This window comes from Thalassophryne amazonica, chromosome 21 (assembly GCF_902500255.1).
Source record: "Thalassophryne amazonica chromosome 21, fThaAma1.1, whole genome shotgun sequence".
In the NCBI taxonomy this organism is placed as follows: domain Eukaryota; kingdom Metazoa; phylum Chordata; class Actinopteri; order Batrachoidiformes; family Batrachoididae; genus Thalassophryne; species Thalassophryne amazonica.
In genome coordinates, this window is record NC_047123.1 from 3,411,930 (window position 1) to 3,437,580 (window position 25,651).

At 44.6% G+C, this 25,651-nt stretch overlaps 1 protein-coding gene across 2 annotated transcripts in view; it reads left to right on the top strand.

Annotated features, from left to right (window-relative positions):
- Window positions 1-25,651, top strand: part of slc16a10 (solute carrier family 16 member 10) — a 70,268-nt gene that overhangs the window by 17,703 nt on the left and 26,914 nt on the right. The gene's annotated exons all lie outside the window — the stretch shown is intronic.

Below are 25,651 nucleotides of genomic sequence, written 5' to 3' on the forward strand. Positions count from 1 at the left end.
GCGTCAGCGGGAGGCGTGTTGAGTGATCTGCAGCATATTCTAACCGCTTTCACGGCTCGGTTGGATTTGGTGACCGAGCAGAATGTACTCCTTAATCGGAGGATGGAGGCTCTCACCGCCAGGGTGGAAGTGCGCGATCAGGGCGCTGCTGCAGTCCCTCCTCTTGCTGGTCCTGGGCCCGACACAGACATTCCACTGGTTGTTCAATGACCCCCCCCCCCCCCCCCCACCGTCCTCTGAAGCATACATAAGCCCCCCGGAACCGTACGGAGGTTGTGTCGAGACGTGCGCGGACTTCCTCGTGCAGTGTTCGCTCGTTTTTGCACAGCGTCCAGTTATGTATGCTTCAGACGCTAGCCGGGTGGCTTATGTGATCAATTTGCTTCGAGGAGAGGCACGCGCCTGGGCTACGGCGCTCTGGGAGCAGAACTCACGGCTCCTGACGTCTTACGCTGGGTTTGTGCGGGAGTTCAAACAGGTTTTTGATCATCCCAACAGAGGCGAGACTGCTTCGAGCGTGCTACTGTCAATGAGACAGGGGCGCTGGAGTGCAGCTGAGTATGCAGTCGACTTCCGCATCGCGGCAGCGAGGTCCGGCTGGAATAACGTTGCGCTCCACGCCGCCTTCATAAACGGACTGTCTCCGGTCCTGAAGGAGTATCTGCTGGCTAAGGAGGAACCGCGGGATTTTGATGGGCTTGTCGATTTGGTTATACGCTTAGACATCCGTTTGGATGAACACCGTCGGGAGCAGGCCGGGGGGCGTGGCCGGGCACGAGCCGTCCCTCTCCATTCCGGTTCCGAAAGGGTGCCGTCGTCCCCACGCTTCACTGCCAGAGAGCTCCGTGTGGCAACAGCTCCCCCTGCTGACGAAGCTATGGACACGAGCAGGGCCAAAGTGAAAGCAAACATCAGACAAAGGAGGCTGGCCCGCGGGGAGTGTTTTTTTCCTGTGGCTCTTGTGAGCACATGCAAAAAGACTGCCCCAAACGGTCAAACTACAACGCCCGTCCTTAGAAACTGGGCTAAGGGTGGGCCATAACACACACGCGGGGAAGCCCCGCAAATCTGCACGAATCCCAGTAACGATCCTGAGTGGGGATTTAACCCTTCACGCCCCAGCACTGGTAGACATGGGGTCGGAAGGGAATCTGCTGGACAGCAGATGGGCAAGGGAGTAGGGCTCCCCCTGGTGGCTTTGCCGTCACCATTGCAGGTGCGGGCACTAGATGGCACCCTACTTCCATTAATCACACATCAGACACAGCCCGTGACCTTGGTTGTGTCTGGGAATCACAGGGAGGAGATCGTGTTTCATGTAACACCTTCTACCTCCCGAGTGATTTTGGGGTTCCCATGGATGGTGAAGCACAATCCCCAGATTGATTGGCCGTCTGGGGTTGTGACGCAGTGGAGCGAAACCTGCCACCGGGAGTGTTTAGGATCCTCGGTTCCACCCGGCATGACGGCTAATGAGGAGGTCAAAGTCCCCCCCAATCTGTCGGCGGTGCCAAAGGAGTACCACGATCTTGCTGACGTCTTCAGCAAAGATCTGGCACTCACTCTTCCCCCGCACCGACCGTACGATTGTGCCATCGATTTGATCCCGGGCGCTGAGTACCCGTCCAGCAGGCTATACAACCTCTCACGTCCGGAACGCGAATCAATGGAGACCTACATCCGGGACTCCTTAGCTGCCGGGCTGATCCGGAACTCCACCTCCCCGATGGGTGCAGGTTTCTTTTTCATGGGCAAAAAAGACGGCGGACTCCATCCATGCATCGATTACAGAGGGCTGAATGAGATCACGGTTCGCAACCGATACCCATTACCTCTGTTGGATTCGGTGTTCACGCCCCTGCATGGAGCCAGAATCTTCACTAAACTCGATCTTAGGAATGCGTACCACCTAGTTCGGATCCGGAAGGGAGACGAATGGAAGACGGCATTTAACACACCGTTAGGTCACTTTGAGTACCTGGTAATGCCGTTCGGCCTCACGAACGCCCCCGCGACGTTCCAAACTTTGGTAATTGACGTCATGCGGGACTTCCTGCATCGGTTTGTCTTTGTATATTTGGAGGATATACTCATCTTTTCTCCGGACCCTGAGACTCATGTCCAGCATGTACGTCAGGTCCTACAGCGGTTGTTAGAGAACCGGTTGTTCGTGAAGGGCGAGAAGTGCGAGTTCCACCGTACGTCTTTGTCCTTCTTGGGGTTCATCATCTCCTCCAACTCCGTCGCCCCTGATCCGGCCAAGGTTGCGGCGATGAGAGATTGGCCTCAACCAACAAGCCGAAGGAAGCTGCAACAGTTCCTCGGCTTTGCGAATTTCTACCGGAGGTTCATTAAGGGGTACAGTCAGGTAGTTAGCCCCCTGACTGCCCTGAACTCCACTAAAGTCCCTTTCACCTGGTCGGATCGGTGCGAAGCCGCGTTCAGGGAGTTGAAACGCTGGTTCTCGTCTGCGCCAGTTCTGGTGCAGCCTGATCCTAATCGCCAGTTCATAGTGGAGGTGGACGCCTCTGACTCAGGGATAGGAGCCGTGCTGTCCCAGAGCGTGGAGGCCAACAAGGTTCTCCATCCTTGTGCCTATTTTTCCCGCAGGTTGACCCCAGCCGAGCGCAACTATGACGTGGGCAATCGGGAACTCCTCGCAGTGAAGGAGGCTCTTGAAGAGTGGAGACACCTGTTGGAGGGAGCGGCGTTGCCCTTCACGGTTTTCACGGACCATCGGAACCTGGAGTACATCCGGACCGCCAAGCGGCTGAACCCCAGGCAAGCCCGCTGGTCTCTGTTCTTCGGGCGCTTTGACTTCCAGATCACATACCGCCCCGGGACTAAGAACCAACGATCGGATGCGCTGTCCCGGGTGCACGAAGACGAAGCCAAGGCTGAGCTGTCGGGCCCAACCGAGACCATCATCCCCGAGTCCACTGTCGTGGCCACCCTCACCTGGGACGTGGAGAAGACCGTCCGGGAGGCCCTGGCAAGGAATCCGGACCCGGGGACTGGCCCTAAGAACAGATTGTACGTCCCACCAGAAGCCAGAGCTGCCGTCTTGGAGCGCAACACCGCCATCCTCACGATAGTGGACCGGTTCTCCAAGGCGGCCCACTTCGTGGCCCTCCCGAAGCTCCCGACGGCCCAGGAGACGGCAGACCTCCTGGTCCACCACGTCGTGCGTCTGCATGGGATACCATCGGACATCGTATTGGATCGTGGTCCCCAGTTCTCCTCGCAGGTCTGGAGGAGTTTCTGTAGGGAGCTGGGGGCCACCGTGAATCTCTCGTCCGGGTACCACCCCCAGACAAACGGCCAGGCAGAACGGGCTAACCAGGAGCTGGAGCAGGCCCTTCGCTGCGTAACCTCCGCGCACCCAGCGGCCTGGAGTAACCATCTGGCCTGGATTGAGTATGCCCATAACAGCCAGGTCTCGTCTGCTACCGGCCTCTCCCCGTTTGAGGCGTGTTTGGGGTACCAACCCCCATTGTTTCCGCTTGTGGAGGGAGAGGTCGGAGTGCCCTCGGTCCAGGCCCACCTCAGGAGGTGCCGCTGGGTGTGGCGGACCGCCCGTTCTGCCCTGTTGAAGGCCCGGACGAGGGCCAAGGCCCATGCGTACCAGCCCGGGCAGGAGGTGTGGTTATCCACCAAGGACATACCGCTCCAGGTCGAGTCACCGAAACTGAAAGACCGCTTCATCGGACCGTTCACCGTCCTCAAGGTCCTCAGCCCGGCCGCAGTGAAGCTGGTAGCTTCAGCTTCACTGCGGATCCACCCCGTCTTCCATGTGTCCCGTTTGAAACCTCATCATACCTCACCACTCTGCACCCCTGGACCTGCACCGCCTCCTGCCCGGATCATCGACGGGGAGCCGGCATGGACCGTACGTCGGCTCCTGGACGTCCGTCGGAAGGGCCGGGGTTTCCAATACCTGGTGGACTGGGAGGGGTACGGACCTGAGGAACGCTCCTGGGTGAAGAGGAGCTTCATCCTGGACCCGGCCCTCCTGGCTGAGTTTTACCACCGTCACCCGGACAAGCCTGGTCGGGCGCCAGGAGGCGCCCGTTGAGGGGGGGGGGTCCTGTTGTGTGGGCCGCTGAAGAGGAGGTACTGCTGGCCCACCACCACCAGATGGCGCCCTGCTTGAAGTGCGGGCTTCAAGCACGAGAGGGTGTCGGAGCAACAGAGAGTGACAGCTGTCACTCATCACCAGCACCAGCTGTCACTCATCATCCACATCACCATAAAAGCCGGACTGCAACTCCACCTCCCCGCCGAGAAATCAGCAACCAAGAGGTAATCAGTCTCTATTGAAATTTCTCTGCTAAACTGAACTCTTCTTTGCAGCCGTTTGCCCTGTGGTGTCCTTATCGGAGCTGGCATAAAGGCGTGACCGCGACGACTTCGCATCACGCTCCATCTCAGATAAGTGGTTAAACAGGAGCTGCACGAGTGTGTGATTGGAGGTGGAGGTGCTCCCTCCATAAAAGAACATTAACTGTGAGTGGACTACTGAGTGTGCGGACTCACACTCACCTGGACTTTCTCTATTCTCTGCCAGCAGTACCGGGGTCGACAGCCGAAGGCAGAGGCCACCTGGGGACTCGGGACTTGGTGGCTCCGGTGTTCTTCAGGCCCGTTGGTGGTGGAAGCTGTGTGGGAATCAGCTCTTCTCTCGCCAGAGGTCTTCTATCTTCGAGCCTGCCCACACGTCACCTGGTGTATTATTGGCAATCCATATTTCTGTCTGTATTCCATTGTGTGTTTTCACAACATTAAATTGTTACTCGTTGGCTTATCCATTGTCCGTTCCTTAGCGCCCCCTGTTGTGGGTCCGCGTCACGACACCTTCCCAGCAGTTATATTTCTGTGTTCGTTTGCTCCATCAGTGGTTCATAATAAAGATATCTTATCTAAACACTTATTTTCTGGTTGCTTCACAGCATTTACAAGTTCACACAACTCTGCCAAAAGGCGTGTGTGTGTGTGAGAGAGAGAATATTGCACTATAAAAGTAATCAGCAGAAAAAGTCTGCACTTGACTTTAGACCTTTTTTTTTGTGGACTGTGTTCCAAACCTCCTCCGCGGCGTTGTGATAGTGATGCAGCAGTGCTGCGCTCAGCTGCACCTCATTTTTAAACCAACAGGCCGACATGCGCACGTAAACTCCCTGTTTAAAGAAGGCAGGCTCTGCATGTGAAATCATGCTGTGTGCTGATTCGTCCCTGGTGCAAGATAGGGCCCCCACTGTCAGCAATAAATAAATAAATGAAACTATTTTTAAAATAATTGTGTAACATTTCTCTGGGATCAGGTCTAAGAGCATGTGATGGTACACCGTGCGTCACCCTGACACCACAGAACCACCTTAGGTTCTACATGGCAACCATCCATGCAGACATGTCCACGCCCACTTGTTCAAAGCAACCATCTTGGCTTCTGCAGTCAAGTGAAATGTGGGCGTGTCCTCGACCTTCTCCAGCTGCTGGAGTTCTCAACACTAAGACACCTACATGCTGTATCATGTCCAGAGAAACACACCACATGGACAACTAGTCCAGTCATTTTATGGTTTGACCCAGAACAAATTGCAACAGAAATGATTTTGGTTGTATTTGAACTGTGAAACTGTTTTATAAAACATACTAAAAGTCTAGAAAGATAAAAAAAAAATTGGGAACACTCCCAAAATCCAAGATGGCCACCCAAAAACATGCAAAAATTTAGTTTGTCCAAAATAACTAAAAAAAAAAAAAAAAAAAAAAAAATCAATATTTAAGCACATAAATGTATTGATGTTAAATATAAACTTGGGTATTGTGGATATTTTGACACAAAATTAAGTCTCTATCTGTAACGGTTCTTGAGATACAGTCTAGTAGTTTTACATACACTCAAGGATAGCAATTTGGTTTGTGTCCTATTATGTTAAAAATATTGCAGTTAAGGCCCAGAAATGTATTGACGTTGAATATAAACTTGTGTATTGTGGACATTTTAGCACCAAAAGAATGGCTGTAGCTCTTACAGTTTTTGAGATACAGCACATAAGCCATCTACACTTGGCTAAAAATGGTGAAATTGTTATGTTGAAACCAAGTAACTGTTCTGAAACGTTCATTTAAAGAATGTAATAATAATATTCTTAGTGCTTGTCAGCTGCACTAACTTTTTTAATGACACAGATGTAATGACACACTAATTTTACAGTAAAACCAATGAAGCATGATAATAATAAAAGTTCAGGTGAAATCAGTATTGTGTACATCATGACACTTGAAATTTTACTTGTTCAAATTTCCGTCTCATCATCCTGGTTATCACCGAGTTGGCCTGCATTTGTACACCCTGTACCTCTGCAGTTGCCACACGCTGCTGAGCAATCTAAGTTAAGTTTGCGACATGTACATCGCAATGTACTACAGTCAGTACTGCAGTTACATCTCACAGCATGCAGAAGAGAATCTGGTGCTGCTTGCAAGTCAGTCATGATTGGGACAACCTGACTATCAGAATCTTTCCATCCCTGTTCTTGCAATGGCATGTTGTCACCTTCATCTTCACCTTTCCATTCCTGAACTTGCTGTATCTCAAGAACCGTTACAGATAGAGACCTCATTTTGGTGTCAAAATGTCCACAATACCCAAGTTAATATTTAACATCAATACATTTATGTGCTTAAATATTGATTTTTTTTTTTTTTTTAGTTATTTTGGACAAACTAAATTTTTTCATGTTTTCGGGCGGCCATATTGGATTTTGGGAGTGTTCCCGATTTTTTTTTTTTTTTTAATCTTTCTAGACTTTTAGTATGTTTTATAAAACAGTTTCAGGGTTCAAATGCCACCAAAATCATTTGTGTTGCAATTTGTTCCGGGTTGACCCCTTTTTTTTTTTCATAAAATGACTGGACTAAACATGTGGTGGCCGCATCAGTGAGCCTCCTCATCCTCTTAGGAACCACTGGCTTGATACAAAGTCATTCCAGTGGGACCCAGAGATCCTCCACAGAGACCTGGTACCAAAGACATCCAGACCTTACCTTAGGTCACTGGTTCGAGTCCAAGACTGAAAACTAGACTGTACGACGGGAAGCACCAGGACCCTGGAGACTTGGACTTTTATTCTCCTCCAAAGACATCAGTATCACCAAACACCTCTGACCTTTGACCTCATGACTCCATAAGATCTCAGCCACCTCTGGATCTGAAAGGCGGAGGACGTTTCTTCATGTTAAAAGTTTATCTCAGCATTTTGTTTTAGTCTTCTGAGCGACTGAAATGTCAAATTAATTTGTCTAAACTGGACCAGGACTTAGTTGATTATTGGACCAATTGGATCAATCAGCAGGTAGTCAATCAGCAATCCTCTCAGAAGACTCAGTCCAGTGAAACAAAACCTTTGACACACACACACACATTTTATTTTTTTTATTTTTTTATTTGATGAATTGTAAGTAAATGGCGGGTTTGTGCGTCTGTATCGTCCCGTCTCTGTAGATGTTTCCGTGAAATGTAACACCGTGTGCCTTTGGAATCAGCTGAAATGCAGCGTCTTATGTAATTGTTTGGTTCTCTCCAAACCTTTGAACTTGGTGACAAACACACCCTGGTACTGTCAAATCACAGTGATCCGTGTTCACAAACCCGGAGCTGAGGGAGGTTTCTGGGTGGACCTGGATCTGTTCCTGTTATCTGAAGTATCATCAGTTATCAGTTTGGATGGTGATCTGTTACTTCAGACGTTCTCACTGGAAACTTTCTCAAGTTTTATCATTAATTCTATATTTTATTTGTTTTTATTGAATACATCAAAGACCAGCAGGCTGCTCTCCCATGAGCACTTGCACGTTTTTCTTGGATGTTCTTGTCTTAAATACGTCACCAGAAGATCCTGAGTCTGTAATCTGAGCGGTGGAGGCGGCACTGGGAGGGTTTTGTGTGTGATTGATTGCTCTTCTGTTGGCGATGATAACGGAGCACTTCCTGTTTAACCTGGGTCTTCCTGAGCCCGCCTGGCGTCAGCGCTCACTTATTCAAACTGTTCCCATGAAGAAGGTGAAGTGCTCCTTCAGCCTCTTCACCTCAGGGGCTTCCTGCTGTGACAGGAAGCTTCAATAAGTGGATTTTATACTTGAACAATGTGCACAGGAAGTGCCAAGGAAAGCAACAGGGTGGTGGGAGGGGCCTGTCGTTTTGACAGGCAGGATGAAGGTTTAGAAGTTGCCGGTAAAAATCATTTAATATCTTCATCTCTTTCCTTCTTGCACTGGCTGTTCTGATTCAGCTGGACCATTGATCCCCAAAAACGGAGCTACATTTAGCTCCTGTGAACTCCAGATGAACTCCGGGTCATTAACTTTAGAGATGACAATTTAGAGATACGGCTGGACAATAATTATATCTCAGTCTTCATCATCATAATCATGATGTGGTTTTATGATATTTATTTTTCCTGCCACTAAAGATGCTGCACTTTCTTCAGCAGGAATCTCAAAATGACATAAACAGATTTCAGTCTAATTTAATAGAGAAGTCAGCAAAAGGTTGATTCTATTTGGAGGCCGACCAGGTCGGGTTGTAGACCGTCTAAACCCTGTTTAGACCCTGTTTAATTTTAGCCAGTTTAGCGCATCTAAAACTGGCAAAAACCTATGAAGTTCTGCTATAAACATACAGTACGTCTGGAAAGTTTTCAGAGCACTTCACTTGTTATACATTTTGTTATGTTACAGCCTTATTAGTGCAGTTATTTTCCATGAACGAGGAATTCCCAGTAAGCGCAGGCATAAACTCGAGTTGATCAGGTCCCTGTCCTTCGTCCCCACCGCTTGTCGCGCCTACCCATTGGATGGTTTAGTGAGGTTCTTGGGCCGGCTCCACCGGGGTTGGAACACGGCGCTGGTGGAGCGCCAAGAAGACGATCAGACTTGAGTATCTAGAGATCATCAACGTTCTGTTTTGTGTGCTTGTGATCCCGTCAGGTCTCAGTATTTCATGATTAGTACTTAGCTGGAAACCGCTTTGGAAGGTCAGGATCTGCCTGTTCTTCTCCGTGTAAAACTGAAGATGTCAGGAAGGACATCCGGTGTGAAAGTTGTGCCAGACCCACTGCAGTTCTGCTGTGGCAATTCTGAACGATTGGTGGCAGCTGAAAGACGGACAGATCAGTGCTTTTTGATTCAGTCCTTTTATCCGTTCTTCTGTTAGGCAGACAGTTGTACACTAAAAGCAGTTTTGGCGCTCGACGCAGCGCAGGACGCACAGGCGCTGTATCACCCCGTAGGCTTCACAGTCATGATCACCTGCTGATGTCAAAACACCAAAGGTTGTTCCTCTGACACACTGTAAAGTTAAATTACGCCATAAAAAAGATAAATACAGTAAAGTCAAGTTATTAATCAGAACGTTTCATTTCAACTTCAGAAGTCTACAACAACTTCACAGCTCACGTCTAAAAATCTTCAAGATTTCCATCTTTAAAGTTTTATTTTGCCTTTATTGTTGTAATTTAATTTTGCTCTGGAGCTGAATTTCTTATCATTTTATTTGCAATAAATGAGACTTTAATTTATTGTTGCCATTTATTACAGCAGGAAGCAAACAGGTTCCTCACGTGCAGTAATTTGATTACTTTTGTCAATTTGATTTCCAAGTTATTTGTACTTTGGCCAAACTGTGCTCTCACATGCACGTCTAGTTTAATAATATGTCATTAAAATGAATTAGAATGTCCCTATTAGTAGATTTAAACAGTACTTGAGAAATACAGTCACAATCATCCTGTTTGGGGGGATGTTTGTTCCATCCTCCAAAGTCTTTTCTATTATTAGATTATCCATAAATTGTTTCATTAGATTGGGGTCAGTGTTACAGTAATACTGTGTGAACCACACACACATACTGCTGTCAATTACTGAGTCTCAGCTGTTCATCTGAAACGTTTTGTCGATATAAGTTTGTATTTTCTTTTTGCTCAGACATTGTCTCAGAGGTCAGTGTAAAAAGCAGCACGTGCACATGCCTGAAGACATTTGTGAGTCTGAGACTTTAGAGCGTCCAAACAACAACACTGTAGGTGAAGGTGTGTAGGCGTTTCCTCTGACGGACGGCCTCAGAGCTCACCATCCAGCCGTCGGCTTGTGGGAAATTTGGGTCTCGTAATCAGCCAATTGCAGTGTGTGATACTGGGGTGGGGATGTCCAGCCTCTGATCTGCCAGATGTGCAAGCTCACTGTCCTTCCCAAGTGAGCAGCTGGCTCCAGTTCCCTTCCTTTAGGAATTCCAGATGGGGTTATTCCTGGGACTGGTGCCATGATCGCCTCCACTGTGGACCTTTGAACTGTCCACAGACGCAGTTCTGAATTCTGCTGTTTTGACAGCTCTGAACTGATATGTTTGTCAGTCACACACCAGTAACAGGAGTTCATCTGACATATCGTAGCTGGGAGAGATTTTTTTTTCTCAGTATGAAGCAAAACATCACGAGCGGACAGACCCCTGACGCCGACTGAACCCACGTCAAAAATATTGTTTTAGTATCACTGCCTCCGATGTCCTGCAGTTCTGAATGTGAAATCACGGTGGTACGTGCTTCAACATCACATACAGAACTGCTGTATGCTGAGGTCCATAAGTATTAGGACAATGACACGTTTTTGCATCAGCTCTCCAACACAGTGGAGATAAAATGAAGCAATCGTGATGTGATTGTTGTGTAGATGTTTAACTTTAATTCACAGAGTTTAACCAAAATATAACAATTATTCAAAAGTTACACCCATACATATATATATTCGAGCTGAAACAACTAATCGAGTTAATCGATTAAAATCAATTATTAAAATAGTTGTCAACTAATTTAGTCATCGATTAGTTGCTAAATAACTTTGTTTTACTGCAAATGTTTCATTTCTTCCATATAATCAACTGAGCTTTGCTTTGAATCTTGAACCAATGAAGGAGTGCTTCGAGCTGCTGCTTCATTGGTTTCATTTGTTTTATTTTGCTTTATCTTCATTTTTCTCCACTAAAACCCTAAAGAGCATATGTCTGTGAGGAATATTTACCTTTTTTTATCTTAAACTGACCTGTTATGGTCTTCTGAAATGGTTGATAGATGTATTTTATGCTAACGCGGATGCTAACGTGTTAGCTTGTCTATGGCGTTTTCAATGTTAAAGTTAGCATTAAGCTGCTGGCATTTCAGCATGTCTGTGCATTTGTTTTCTATATAATAATTAATGGCTCAGCGTTTGTTGTTGTAAAAGAGTCAAATGTATTACAAATTCTAATATTTTTAAATTTATTTTTATTTATATATTAATAATAATAGCAACAACAAAAATAGTAATAATAACTAATAATGCTACAATACAATTTTAGAGAAAGAGACGTGAGTCACATGTGTCATTGTGAAATGACCACATAGTTTACAAGTTATACAGAAAATGTACATATAATGAGTCAGGCTACAGTTTTTGATTTAGGTTTTATGGTTAACTGGTTATACTAATTGCTCATTTGCAGCAACAAAAATACCTCTTTTTTCACCCTATATTTTATAACATTTATATGTTTCAGTGTTGTTTTATGGCAACTCAGCACTTTGATAAAGATTATTATTTGATTAAAGATTATTTTTGTTCTTTATTATAAACTGTTTTATTCTTTATTATTTTATATTTCAACAGCCAAGGGACATTTGACAATTTGTTGATTTTCAAGTATTTTAAGTTTTCAAATAATGTTCTGTTGTTAAATAAAGTGATGGAAGGAGAGAAAAATTGTTTCCCTGGCACATTTTAAAAAAATTCCCCGCTAATCCGATTAATCGATTAATCGTGTCGAAACCCCATCAGATTAATCGATTACCCAAATAATCGTTTGTTGCAGCCCTACTATATATATATATATATATATATATATATATATATATATATATATATATATATATATATATATATATATATATATAATACACATACAGACTCTTCATTTTCAGAGGTTATGAGTAATTTGTCAAACTACAGATCATAGTTTCTTTTCAACACCATTGTGGTGTACAGCGACAAAAATACAAAAACCACCGTCCACCCAGCTGTGTGTTCAGCCGCCGCTCGGAGTTTGACCTGCTGCTGACAACTTTACCTGTAATTTGTTGTCGGTGCTGCAACCATAAATCCACTGACAGAGAATCCAACCCTGAACCAGATGTGATTGTGCAACGGCGGCTGCAGGTTAACTCTTCTACATATTAACGCGAGAGTCTCTCCTTTGCACTCGTTTCTAATGGGGAAGACCGTTCCTCATGTCAGACCTGAAGCAGACTCCACCAGGAAGTCTGGTCATCAGTTTGACATGTCAGCGTTTTCTTTTTTGTGAGAACTACAGAGCCAAAAAGGGGAATTTCATACAACAGCTGCACAAGAAAATGCAGTAAAACCTGAACCTTCTTGATGACTTTATGTGGGCAGTGACGCCCACAGCTGATTACTGAGATTGTGTATTTGTACTTTAACGTGTTTTAACTTTTGTTTCTTTCACACCTGCAGTAAATCAGTATTGATCTGTACATCTGGTATTTACATTTGTTTATTTATTTTTATATTTGCAAACTTTTTTTAATTTCACTTTTGATACTCTGTGTGCTTCTTACCCTGTGTGCTGCTGTACAATGCTGCTGGAACCACAATTTCCCTGAGGGAGTCTTCCCAAGGGATCAGTGAAGTTATATCTAATTTAATCTCTAATCTAATCTACATTTTTAATATTTGCAGAACTGTACTGTTGATACAAGGAATATTATGTTCTCTTGTACTTGCAGGCCATGTCATATTAAATAAATGAAACTATCCCTTAAATTGCTCGTGTACATAATAGTCAGTATTTTATTCTTGGTGCAGATTTTTACACCTTGAGCTGACCATCTTTCCATGACAGAACAGAACACATGGAGTGTTGTTCCTGTGCAGGAATCCTGCTTAAAACTACACAATACAGATACAAATTCCTTATTATCATTGTAACAGGTACAATGAAAGGTAAGGTGCAAATAGAAACCTGAGTAAAGCACACGCAGACTTGAAAGACATAAAATTTAGTTTTTTCTTACCAGTGTTGCCTGTGTTCTTGCTCTGAGGTTAGTAAGGTTAGACCTTACTTGTGTGAAGCACCTTGAGGTAACTTTGTTGTGATTTCGCACCATATCAATGAAAATAAATAGAAATACAATTAACCAAATGAAAGGTTTGTCCAGAGCGCAAATTAAAAAAAGAAAAAAAATATAAGAATGTAGTAGCAAAAAAGAAACTGCATATAAAAAAGAGAAAAGTATGTACAAAACTGTGGATATTTCAGTGGCAGTGGATATTGCATAATAATATTGCACAAAATTGCCAGTACTGCATAAACTGCATATCTGCACATGCTCTAAAGTGTACATCCTTTAAATAGCGTCTATAATATATTTTTCAGCCTAATAATGTATATTTTATAATGTGTTTTTCTTTTTTTTTTAAATCATCTGATGTGGACTTTCTACCTGTAAATTTTCTAGGGAGAATGAACAGAGTAAGAATTTCACTGTGTGGTACAGCAACCTGGTCTCACAGCAAGTCATGATTCAGGTTAATATACATTAATCTGTTGGTTTGTGATATTGTGACGAAAAGCGCCTCAGTTTTGTCACAGCAGCATGAATTCATTCTAATTCATTCCGTGATGGCTGCATGAAATTAAAAGTGAAGGGGTGGTTAAGGTTAGGGTTGGGGGTAGCAGTAGGATTAGTAATAGTGAGTTAAAAAAAAAAACCCTGTCATGAAAATTTGACTCATTTTGTCACGGGAGCACGAAAAAAAAAACCATGAGACTGGGCTGAATATAACTACCTGTTTTTACTGTGCACAGGACAATAAAAAAAACCCTCTAAACTCTTGCCTGCACACTTGCATAGCGTGAGCAGACTTGGAGGTGAGGGGTTTGGACATTTTGACGGCAGGAGAGCTCCAAAGTGCTCGTCCCAACCATGTTGCACTGGTTCTTGCCTCACATTAGTTAGTTAGTTAGTTGTGAATAAATGGCCTTGTTTTATTACACTGCTTGTAGGACGGAGTACATCAACTCCAGTACTATCACTGCAGTACTCTACTCAAGTTCATCAAACCCCTCAGCAGGTGTAATTGACCTGGCTCCTCCCCAGACTGTCTCTGTACCTGCTTCTTCCACGTTTGTCAGCTACCGAACTGGCTCAGACACTATAACTACATGTTTGGTCCTTTTTTGTTCCCATATGTGCTTTGATCACTGTGTTGTCCAGCGGTGCTCCAAGTTGAGAAACCGCCTGATGCAGAGGCATCACAGGCCTCTTATCACCAGCGCCATACTGCTGCCATATCTCCTTCTACCCCAGTTCCTGGAATGGGGTGTAGTTAACATTAATGCAAAAGTGTCAGTGTCATTTGAAATAGTCACATCTCTCTTCCAGTTTTTCACACAGACAGCCCATGCCACATGTACCGCTACTCTGGCATCTGCCTCCTCTGTCCAGTTCACCAAGTCTGGAATCTCTTCACCTCGCCACCTGTCACAGCTGGAAGCACCTCATCATCAATGACAAGAGCTGGCAATAAGGGCGGCACTGCCATAGTCTAGACTGCAAACCATGTCTCAAACCAAAAGTGTGCCCAGAACTTGTCAAGTTGCGAGGGTTAGTTGTCTCTCTGTTCATGCCAATAATGTTGATGCCCTTTACTGAATCTGTATGTCGCAGGCTCTCCCCTTCCTTCAGAGACATTTCAATGTAGGAGTCTAGTACACAGTGAGTGAACTGAAGGTCTTGACATAGATATGATAATGGCATTTTCTGCTGCACCCAGAGTAGGTAACTGATGTTGTGGAATCTTCCATGTCTTTGACATGAAATCTATAACTACATCAGTGACAAGTAGACATTTTGCACTACTGGGTGAGGTATTGTCCAGGCTGAATCTCATCAATAGGTTTTGACTTGTTTAAATGAGCCAGCAGTTCGCCATTGAAGAGTGGAGATGATGGGGATATATCATGAGCAAGTACTGCCACCCTCATGAGGAAACAAATTTCAGCAGCTTGTACCTATGATCTAGTTCTTTTGGTCATGACCCAACCCTCATGACCATAGGTGAGAGTAGGAGTGAAGATTGACCAGTAGATCGAGAGCTTCACCTTTTGGCTCAACTCCATTTTCTTCCCAACAGTATGGTAGAGAGAATGCAACACCGCCCCTGCTGCATCGATTCTCCGGCCAATCTCACGCTCCATTGTCCCCTCACTCATGAACAAGACCACGAGGTCCCGGAACTCCTTCACAACAGGACCACATCATCTGCAAAAAGCATTGATGAGACCCTGAGCCTACCAAACTGGAAACCCTCCTCCTCCCGACTACGCCTCAATATCCTGTAATATCACAAACAGGATTGGTGACAAGGCCCAGACCTGGAGGAGGCCAACCCCAACTGGAAACAAGTCTGACTTACTGCAGAGCATCCGAACACAAAGATAAAGTGAGAAGCTCAGCTATCCATGAGGAGCTTGGAAAAGAGCCGCTGCTCTTTCGCACTGAGAGGAGCCAGCTGAGGTGGTTCAGGCATCTTGTAAGGATGCCTCCTGGGAACACCTCGGTATCCCCCAGTCAGAGGTGGTTAATGTGGCCTGGGAAAGGGAAGTTTGGGGTCCCCTGATGGAGCTGTTGTCCCCACAAGTCAGTCCTAGAAAAGCAGTTGAAGATAAGTGAGTGAGCGTGAGTACTGTGTCTATCCTAGGTCCATGCCCCACTCCTTAGCAATGTCCATGCTGCTCTGCACCTCTGGCACCTGCTTTGATGACAAGTCCTTCTTTTCCTTCAGAATGGTTGCTTATATCTTCCTTGGTTGATCATTGAACTGCGGCAGATTCTTCTTTGAAATGGTTGTGCTCATTTTCTTTATCTTATCAACCAAAATCTCCTGCCTGTCTGAGTAGCCGACTGGTTCCTCAGTCTCAAGAGGCTTTAGTGAGCACACAGTGACCTCTCGGTCCACAACTACCTTTGTGACCAGGTTATGTAGAGGTGCAGTTACATTGACCATTGAGTATGAATTATTCTGCTCTAGAACAAAATCTAGCAGCTTTGCCACCGTCTGATTAAATGTGAGGCTGTGAGTGGTCCTCAGTGAATGCTGGAGATGGCATAAAATCACACATTTCTGAAATTTAAAAATGCCTTTTTTTAAACTGAATTTTCAGTTTCAAGTAGGAAATGTACCAGATGCCCTGAAATGCTCACATCGCCTGCTAGGATGGTGACAAACACTGCTCAAATATGCAGCAAGATTTTGACTGTTTATTCATTGGAGAAGTTAACTTATGAGGAAAATAAGATGGACTGATAGCCAAAAATCAACTTACAGTTGTGTCCGTTGCCTTGATGGGCAATTTACCTCCAGATTAATTGCTCTCTATAATATCACACAACTCGCATTAACTGATTAAAACCAGGTGACTCTCTGCACTTAAATAGTCTGTCTCGCTGCCTGTCATTTCTCCCTGTTAAAGATAAGGTTGGTTCTTGTTTCTATGACAGGCAGTAAAATTAGTAAAAGTTGAAAACGTTTCACTGTTGATGGTAAGTTCCATCAAGTGCTGCTGGTAAAGACATGATAATAATAATAGTGTAACTCCAACAAAAGGAATTACATCTTTACAGCTGGGTGGACTGAGATGATACAGATGAACTATGTTGTCCAAGGACAGACAGGTAACCTGAAGCACAGACCTGGAATCGAACCCTGGCCTCTGCACTGGTAGTTCAACTCCAAATAATTTCAAATCAAAATATTGTCTTTATCTCGTTGGCCGTGTCAGTCCAGCTCTTCAGGCATATTAGAAATATTTACGTGTAGCTGCACAATGATGTCATAGCAAATGCTTCCCTTCAGAACCTTTTGCCATTTTCCTTTTATTATTCCAACTCCTTCATCTTTTCTTTCTGCTGCTCCTTTTGGTCTAAAGCAGCGGTTCTCAAGTACCACAAAACCCAACACATTCCCATCTCTCCCGGCTTGACCACAAGCTGATGAGCTCATTCAGGTGCACAACCAATCAAGTGCTAACAGACAGCTGGAACTTGTCCCTGCTCTGCCGGTTCTTTGCTAAAACTTAACCCCTTAACGCCCGAATTTATATAGCTATATATAAAAAAATGTTTTGTGTGTGTTTTTGCCTTTAAGTAGATGGTAAATAATGTTGAGATTATTAATTTCACTTTTGCACAAAAACTAGATAGTAATATTGGGTATTCTGGTAATGACTTTATGTTATAATGTTATAATAATATTATAATAATAATGATGGTATGATAAATTTGCGACAACAGGCATACTGGTCAATTTGCTAAGTTGCATATTTGAGTCAGAGATTGTAGCATATATGCGACGATGGGCATTAAGGGGTTAAAGAAATGCGGTCAGACTGGACAAACTGGAGCTTTTATAAAACAGGGTCATCCTGTGGCCAGTTTCCAATCAGCTCCTCCCACGGAGAGACCCTGGTGGCAAAATTAGGAACGGGAGTTATAAACAGACAAGAAATATTTTTATACACAGTCCATCCATTGTCGGAGGCCATAAGTAATTGGACAGATTGATTGTTGTTAATATAAATCATCACTTTGGCAGCCAGTTTTCTTTAGCGGATGGATACATGAACACTTTCTTGGACTTCATTTCCATCTGTCATTACAGTACTATATGGTAAATCTGTCTGTGGGAAGCAGCTCCCAAAAAAACGAGTTAGTGTGCAAGAAGGAGAATAGTGAGGGAAGCCACCAAGACACCCAAGCAGAAGGAGGTATAAGCTTTTGTGGCTGTGATTGGAGAAACCGGTCGCGCCTTCAGGTTGACACCACAATTGCAATTGTTACTCAGTTAATGGTGCGTCTCTGGGCACGATGTAATCTAACATAACACAAGGCGGTCACTCCCACAGACTTTAAAAAGTTAAAGTATTATTACAGTATTATTTCTGTTCATGCACACACTCAGATTATTTGCAATAATCATAAAATTATAAAATTACTCACAAACTGTGATATAAAGAACAGGGAAGTGAGGTTTTTTTAATCGCCCCTCTTATTGATATTTATCAATTTAGTATTGAATTGTTTTGTTCTTGTATTTGTTGTACTTATGCAAATTCAGTACTTCTGATATTTTCCCCCCATTCAGTGAGTTTTCTTTTCTTTGTGATGAAGTTTAAATGAAGTTTGTTTCTTTTCTTAACAAAGGACAGTCTCTCGACAGTGTCTATAATCAACATATTCCCAATCATTGGATTTCACCAGAGCCCGTTAGCCACCTCGTGTTCAGGGTTCCTGCTGGGCCGCCGTGGCTACAGTCGTGGCCGTGGGGCACATAAGGTCCCCACCGTATTTCACCCCAACAGCAGCTATCCTACATGATCTGTTACCCAGGTGCCACGACGTGGACAAGGGGTTGGATTTTGACACTGAACAGTCGATGTAACTGCACTTCTTCTGCACATTTCTGATAATTATAAAGGACAGTCGTACGTACACGTCTTTATAACGCTGAATGATGCAGAAGCACATTTCTGCCTTCGTGATTACACACAGCTTTATAAATTAAGCTTCTACTCCTAATTTCCATCATGTACATAATCAAGTTACTCCCTGCAACTGCTGATATGTCCAGCAGGTGGCAGACAGACCCATGGTTATTACTTCAGCTGAACAAATTTCCTTTGTATACTGATCTTGTGCCTCAAACTCGATCAAAGTTTACACCTTTTGTCCTCTTTATGTACCCTTAGAACATGGAAGATGACAGCAGTTACTGTTGTCGAATTGTCCTGTTAAATTGAGTCATTTATTTAACTGCATCTTACAGGGTACATGTGTGGGTTTTTGTCAAAGTCTCGGAATATTCAGAACACAAGAGAACGCCACAAGGATTTACTCACCGTGCGTTTAAAAACTGTGCACAAGGTTAGGTTATTTTTTAATGACATAAAAATAGCACTGTAAATATAAGGCTTCTTATACATAGCATTTAGAAAATTATTACAAAACTGTACCAGATCTATATTAAAAACGTAAAACAATAATAAATTTGCCTATTGAAAGTCACTCAATTAAATCATCACATCATTTGACATGTCACTGGATTGAAGCAAGAGTGAGATAAATCACTCAAAGTGTTTGAGTGAGATAAATCTGCCCAGTGCAGGCCAACCTCAAAAACTGAGTGGTCGAGGACACGAGTGAGGGAAGCCACCAAAAAGAACTTAAGAGGATCAGTGGCTCTGCTGACCACCGGGACAGACTCCAGCTGCAGCAGGTTAGAAGATGAATGAATGAATACAACAATGTTTCTGTTGCTTCTCCAGATCAGATCTGTTTTCATCCCAGCGGAACCTCGTTCAGAGAACTTCTCGCTCCTTTTCCTGATCCTTTTGTAGCGGGTTCTGGATTATGTCTGAGGTGGTTTTGCAACATTAGGTTCCACAATCAATGACATAAACCCAGTAACTCTGAAACCCTCGACAGCTTTTGAGCCGTGCGGAGTTAATGTGTAACATGGCTCCGGTCGGAGCTCAGGTGAAGGTTGTTCATAGATAAAAGTGTGGAGCAAAGCGCCACTTCAAAGGCACCCAGACAACTGATTGATTGGCGTCCTGCACGCAGCCCACGTCATCCCGCCCCCAAAGCAAACAGCTGTGGACCAATCACAGGCAGCATCACGTCCAGTGGTTCTCAAACCAGCCAGTGAGGTCAGTGGAACGGATTCCCTCAGGTGTACTCAGCCAGTCAGGAGATAACAGACACCCGGCTGAGCCAATCAGCTGAGGGCAGAGCAGGTCAGCGAGAAAATGTGCAGGTTTGGGGTCACTGAGGACCAGGATTGGGAAACATTGTTCTCAACAATCCACAAATATCCTGATTTTTGTTTTTATATCACAGCTGATGAGACGTTGTGACTTTGAGTGAGACGGCTGAGATGTTTGCAAAAAGCTTTGAAACCTCTCACAGGTGATACGGTGGAAAGCACGATGGTAAACTTGATCATCTTGTTTTTAACTCCGCCCACTAAAAAGATGGTCTGCATCCAAGCTTGTATCAAATTTCTTTGGAGTATAAATTTTGTTTTGTTTGTTTTTTAAACTACTTTGCAAGGTCCTGCAACTTATTTATGGAAAAATATGTTCAGCTCATTCATTTTCTATACCAGCTCACTCCAGTCAACGGTCACATGGGGGGCTGGATCCTAATCCCTGCAGTCAGGATAATAGCTAAAGCTGCTGTTTCCACATCCTGACCAAATGTCCAGTCCATGCACGAACTGAACGGTGTAGGAACCAGAATGTGTCCATGATGAACACCAGTTTTCACTCACAGTACCTGTGTGGGTGGGTATGATGTCCCACAACAATTTGCAGATCCCACAAAACCACAAATTCTCAGGCTGTTCTGCTTTGTTTTCTTGTTTGTGGATTGTCCATTAGTCTTACTCAGGTGGACAAACACCTGACAGGATTATTCCAGGTTCATATTGGAAACAAAGTCCTTGGCACCAAATTCTCCTCCACTTCCTCTTAACTGTGTTATTTTGGTCAACAATGGAAAGTTTATCTCATTCTTGCTTGAGTCACCTGTGTGTTCAGCAGAGCAGTGATCACTTCCTGACCAACGTCAGCGGGTCTAACATTCTTTGTGTAATGTTAGCTGGCTAGTGAAACAGCAGATGTGAGCCTCAGTGTCATTTATTCTGCCTGTGGAGATCCAGAATCTTGGAACCTGTCCCAGTACCAATGGGTTTCCATCCAGTTCAGAGCACATCAGAGGTGCAGGCTGCCCAGCAGGAGGCGCTGGACCTGTGCCAGCATGCTGTAATCAGGCAGATTAACATTTTCAGATCAAACCAATATGTTGGCAGAGTGGGGAGTTTCTGAGGGGCTTCAAACCCCGAGTCCTTACCTGCAGCTCTTCGCTGGTTCTTACTGTATATTTCCAGTCCGGTCTACCATGACGCCTAAAGCAAAGGTTGCTTTGCCTTTTCTGTATGTTTGGGTGAAGATCAGTCCTTCTGCACACATCTTTACAGATGTTCTTTGGACCATCAGACATTTTGTGTCCTTTAACATCACACAGCCTTCTCCAGGTGACAGAACCGAAGCTGAACAGAACCACGTTTGCGATGCATTGAGACCACAAAGGGTCTTCTTTTCTGAGGCGTGTTCAACGTGAGACTCTAACTTCTGCTTCTTTGTGGTGTGAGACTCACTAATTGGTCAGTCTCAATCCCTGACGCCACGTATCAGAACTTGAGTCCCAAGTCATCTTCCAGACGGTGACCATCAAGCAGACTTTGGACAGATCCTGTACAGCTGAAGAATCAAGTTCAGTTCAAGTTGTATTCTGCTCCATTCTATGACTCTGTAGATCAGACGTGATGTTCAGGAGCATCGCCGCTCCAACAGATCAGCTTCCAGCATTTGGACAGTTTCACTGTTCGATCGCTGATGAAGCTATAAAGATTTTAATGAGCAACATCTGTTTCAGAATACTAAAAAGCTGGTATTATTCAAATATGTTGTGGGATTTTTGCCGCTGCTGTGGTCAGCCATCGTCGGCGGATTTTGAAGAGTTCCCCAACATGAACATCTTATGCAGTTTTCCTGAAGTTAGCTGCTCTGCCATTAAGTGAAAGGAAAATTTGAGTTGAAGTTGGAAATTTTGACACTAATTTAAAATTTTTTTTTACTGCAGATGTGCCTCTTTGACTACTACTATGTGTTTCTCGCTAACGATGACACGGCGATGCAGAGGAACATCTGCTCCTGTTCCTGGTTTGTTGGTGCAGAGTGCCATTGATTTATTAACGGCTGTTTTGACATTGAGTTCTAAGTGGCGTTAAATGAACCCTAGCACCTTCTCCCAGCTCGCTGTGTCGCGGAGCTATTGTTCGCCAAAGTGTCTTTAATCAACGTATTTCCAGAAGGTGACACAGAGACGGGCTGTTTATTTGGGATGGCGAGTGGAATGGTCCATCACACGCCGGCAATACGGCTCAAATACGCCGCTCAGTGAGTGGTCTCCGTTGACTTTGGTTAATAGATAACTGACCAACCAGCAGCTTTACTAACGCTCTGTGAGTTTGTAATCAGGTCGTATTTGATGTTTCTGGCACTCGTGCTGATAAAAATATCCTGAACACAAATGATTTCACTCCGTGTGCTGTCAGGTTCCGACTTTTTCTTGCTGGGTTTGTGTCGGGTCGTGCCAGCGTTCAGCGCTGGAGGCCGAGTTCTTGTGGGGTGACCAGGTTCAGAGTGGAGGGGAGTCTTTATCGAAGCAGACAGACCCGACCTGCTGTATCAGTGTGCAAACACAACCTCCAGTTAGAAAATATCCTGATGTCCTGTGTTTCAGTCTGGAATTTCTCTTTGTCTGACGTGTAAGTGGCTTTCATTTGAAGGAACAAGCAGGTCAAAACACAACTAACAATGAACAGAAGTCACACAACTAACAACTAAAGGTAAAGTTAACCTGCACAGCAATGTCATCTGTGGAGAGATGGGGGGGCAGGAATCTGGAGATACTCACTGGAGGGGGAATGGACCTTCATTTTTGTCATATTGTTGTACCTTGATGATAGCTGATAGTATGATGAATATATTTATCTGATGCTGCCTCGTGGAAACACCGTCGACACCAAAACCCCTTTGAGATTTCAACACTTTGATATAAAACACTTTCCTTTCTCGGTGTCAGCATCATACTTACTGCCCGCTAGTATCTACGTGGAATCTACACTCACAAACTCCACACATCCTTTCATTCCTTTCACTTTTATTGTTACAGAAGAACACATTGTGCATTGGTACTTGACCAACAGAGTCACATCCACATATTCTATGGCTCCGCTCCTATCCTCACCTATGGCCGTGATCTTTGGGTAATGACAGAAAGTTCAAGGTCACATCTGTACATGCTGGGGAAATGAGATTCCTTTATATTGAAAGGCACCACTTGAGGTGGTTGGACCATCTGGTGAGGATGCCTCTTGGTCATCTCCCTGGGGAGGTCTTCTGGGCACATCCAACTGGGAGGAGGACCCAGGGAAGACCCAGGATACACCGGAGGGATTATATTTCCTTGGGAAATGCTTTGGGATCCTAAAAGAAGAGTTAAAGGACTTGGCTGAGGATAGGGAAGTGTGGATGGAGCTGCTTGGTCTACTGCCCCATGAACTGGACCTAGATAAGCAGCAGAAAATGCTGTTTCTGCAGTCGGTGGAATCTATATATAGGTCTTGTCAGTCATGGAGATAATGTTGCTTGCAGTTACGTGTTCACAAAACGTGTGTTCGGTGGCCTCACTGTATGTGTGCTATACAGTTTTTGCACAGTAGTTGTCAGTAGTCTCCACTGAGCTGTTAATTGGACATCACCGAATTAAGTTTTTGGTGAAGCAATTGGCTGGGAGGCTCATTGACATGTCATCCGCATAGATGAGCTCCGTGTTTACGATGTGCAGAAATATGACCAACTACAAGTTTGTACTTTTCTCAATCAGACAAGGGGAACTTGACTTATAGAGCTTTTCTATCCAATGCAGATGGTCAAAGTGCTTTACCCTGATGCGTCACATTCACACACTGGTGTCAGTGTGCTGCCATGCATGGCTAAGCGTTGCGCTGCACACCGAGAACCAGGAGCGCCTTGGGGATTAATGATCTTATTCCAGGGAACCTTACTGATTTCTTCCCTTATCCCATCTGACGGGAAATCAAACAGAAGATCCTCTGGTCACCAGCCTGCCTCTCTAACCTCTGGACCAGTGCTTCCCAATTTTGGTCCTCTGGACTCAAAGTGCTGCATATTTTATATTTGTGCCTGATCTGCTCAGACCAGGGCCTGGTTTCATAAAGCACTCTAATCTTTTAGTCTACTAAACTTACTTAGTCGACTATGGTTAGTCACCCAACATTATCCGTCTAATCTCCATTTCAGTTCGACGGCTAAACTGTCTTACGTTAGTCAACAATTTTAACGGTCATAGCGACCTCACGAGTGCTGTTGCCAAGAAACACCTCCAATGTGCGGCAGTTTTGCTTACGTCCAGGTTGGTCCGTCTGCTACAAACATGGCCGTTCGCTGCGGCAGGGGAGAAGCGCTCCCGGCCTCGGTGTCCCTAAACATCTCCAATGGATTATTCCAGTCTCAGAACACCTTCTCCCACCTCAAGTCTGTCCTTGCTTCCTCCTCCATCAGGTGGTGGTCCATGATAGCCGCCTTTTTTGAGGTAAGACACTTAAGTTTTGTCAGCTAAAATAAGATTAGTGTCTTCTGTCCCAGGCTAAAAACGTCAGTCTGCTAATACAAAACTTTTGCAGACTAAGCGCTTTGTGCAACGACTAACGTCAAAAAAGTAGTCAACTGAGTTTAGTTGACTAAACAAGAGTAGACTGTTTTATGAAACCAGACCCTGATCAACTGAGTCGGGTGTGTTCAGCCAATCATCTGCTGGCTGTAACAACAGTTCCCACCTGATAACTGGGAACCACTGCTGTAGACCACCACCCGCTCAAAGCAACAGAGTACCTTTGTTGTCCAATCAGCTCTTTTACTCATTCTGGACAAATGTTGAGCCTCTGCTTTAGCTTTCAAGAGACATCATCAAGAATTTGTCATGATTTAAGATCAAGGAAATAATGATCAAGATGTTCAATTGGTGCAGATTGTCAGGTAGCAAACGTTTCAGAGATCACTTGCAGCTCAGGTTGTGGATGTTAGGTCTTGATGGCTTTTGTCTCAGAGGACAACCTGAGAGTACTTCCTCAGCACGTCGCCCGAGTGATCTTAGTCCAACCTGACGCACATTTATCAAGTAAAAAAACAAATAGGCAAAAGAGTTTATCTCTGAGTTTTGCCACAAGTTCTCAGTGGTCTTTGACGTGAAGGAAAACCTGCGTGGGCTTGTTCTTCACCTGTTGGCATGAAATCTTTTGAGATCTTTTAAGTTCTATACGTGCTCCAGGCAGTGGTTCTGTTTACTCACGAGGAGCTCCAGTGGAACATCACGTCTTCACACTCAGAGACCTTATGAACTGTGTGATTGTCACTTTTGACTGTTGTCCCCGTCCTTACGTTTGCTTCTCTTTGGGGATGTTTCAGTTCCGGTTTATCGCCAGAATTTGGAAAGGCACAATTTTTGTATTTAAATATCAACTTACCAACGTCCTGCTGAGAAAAACGTGGTTCTACTTCTGGAAGCACTTTGCATCTGAGATGACTGAGAAGAACAAAACTGAATGGGAAATGGAGGAGACTAGCGCCCCCTAGCTTTGCTTCAACCATTTCACGTCTCGGAATTTAAAACAGAAACAGCTTGAAAAAAAGTTTGCGGTCTTTATTTGATATCATAATGGGTTAAATTGTGATTTAATGGTCTCAAACAAGTTGCAGTCACTTTGAATTGGTACAGTTTACAGGATACTTTGATCCTTGGTGCAGATGGATTTCCGTGTTTGTGTTTTGGGATCTGGAAGGATAATCGCTGTGAGCCGCAGGTTGTTTTGACAGATTTGCTCATGGGTTTGTTCT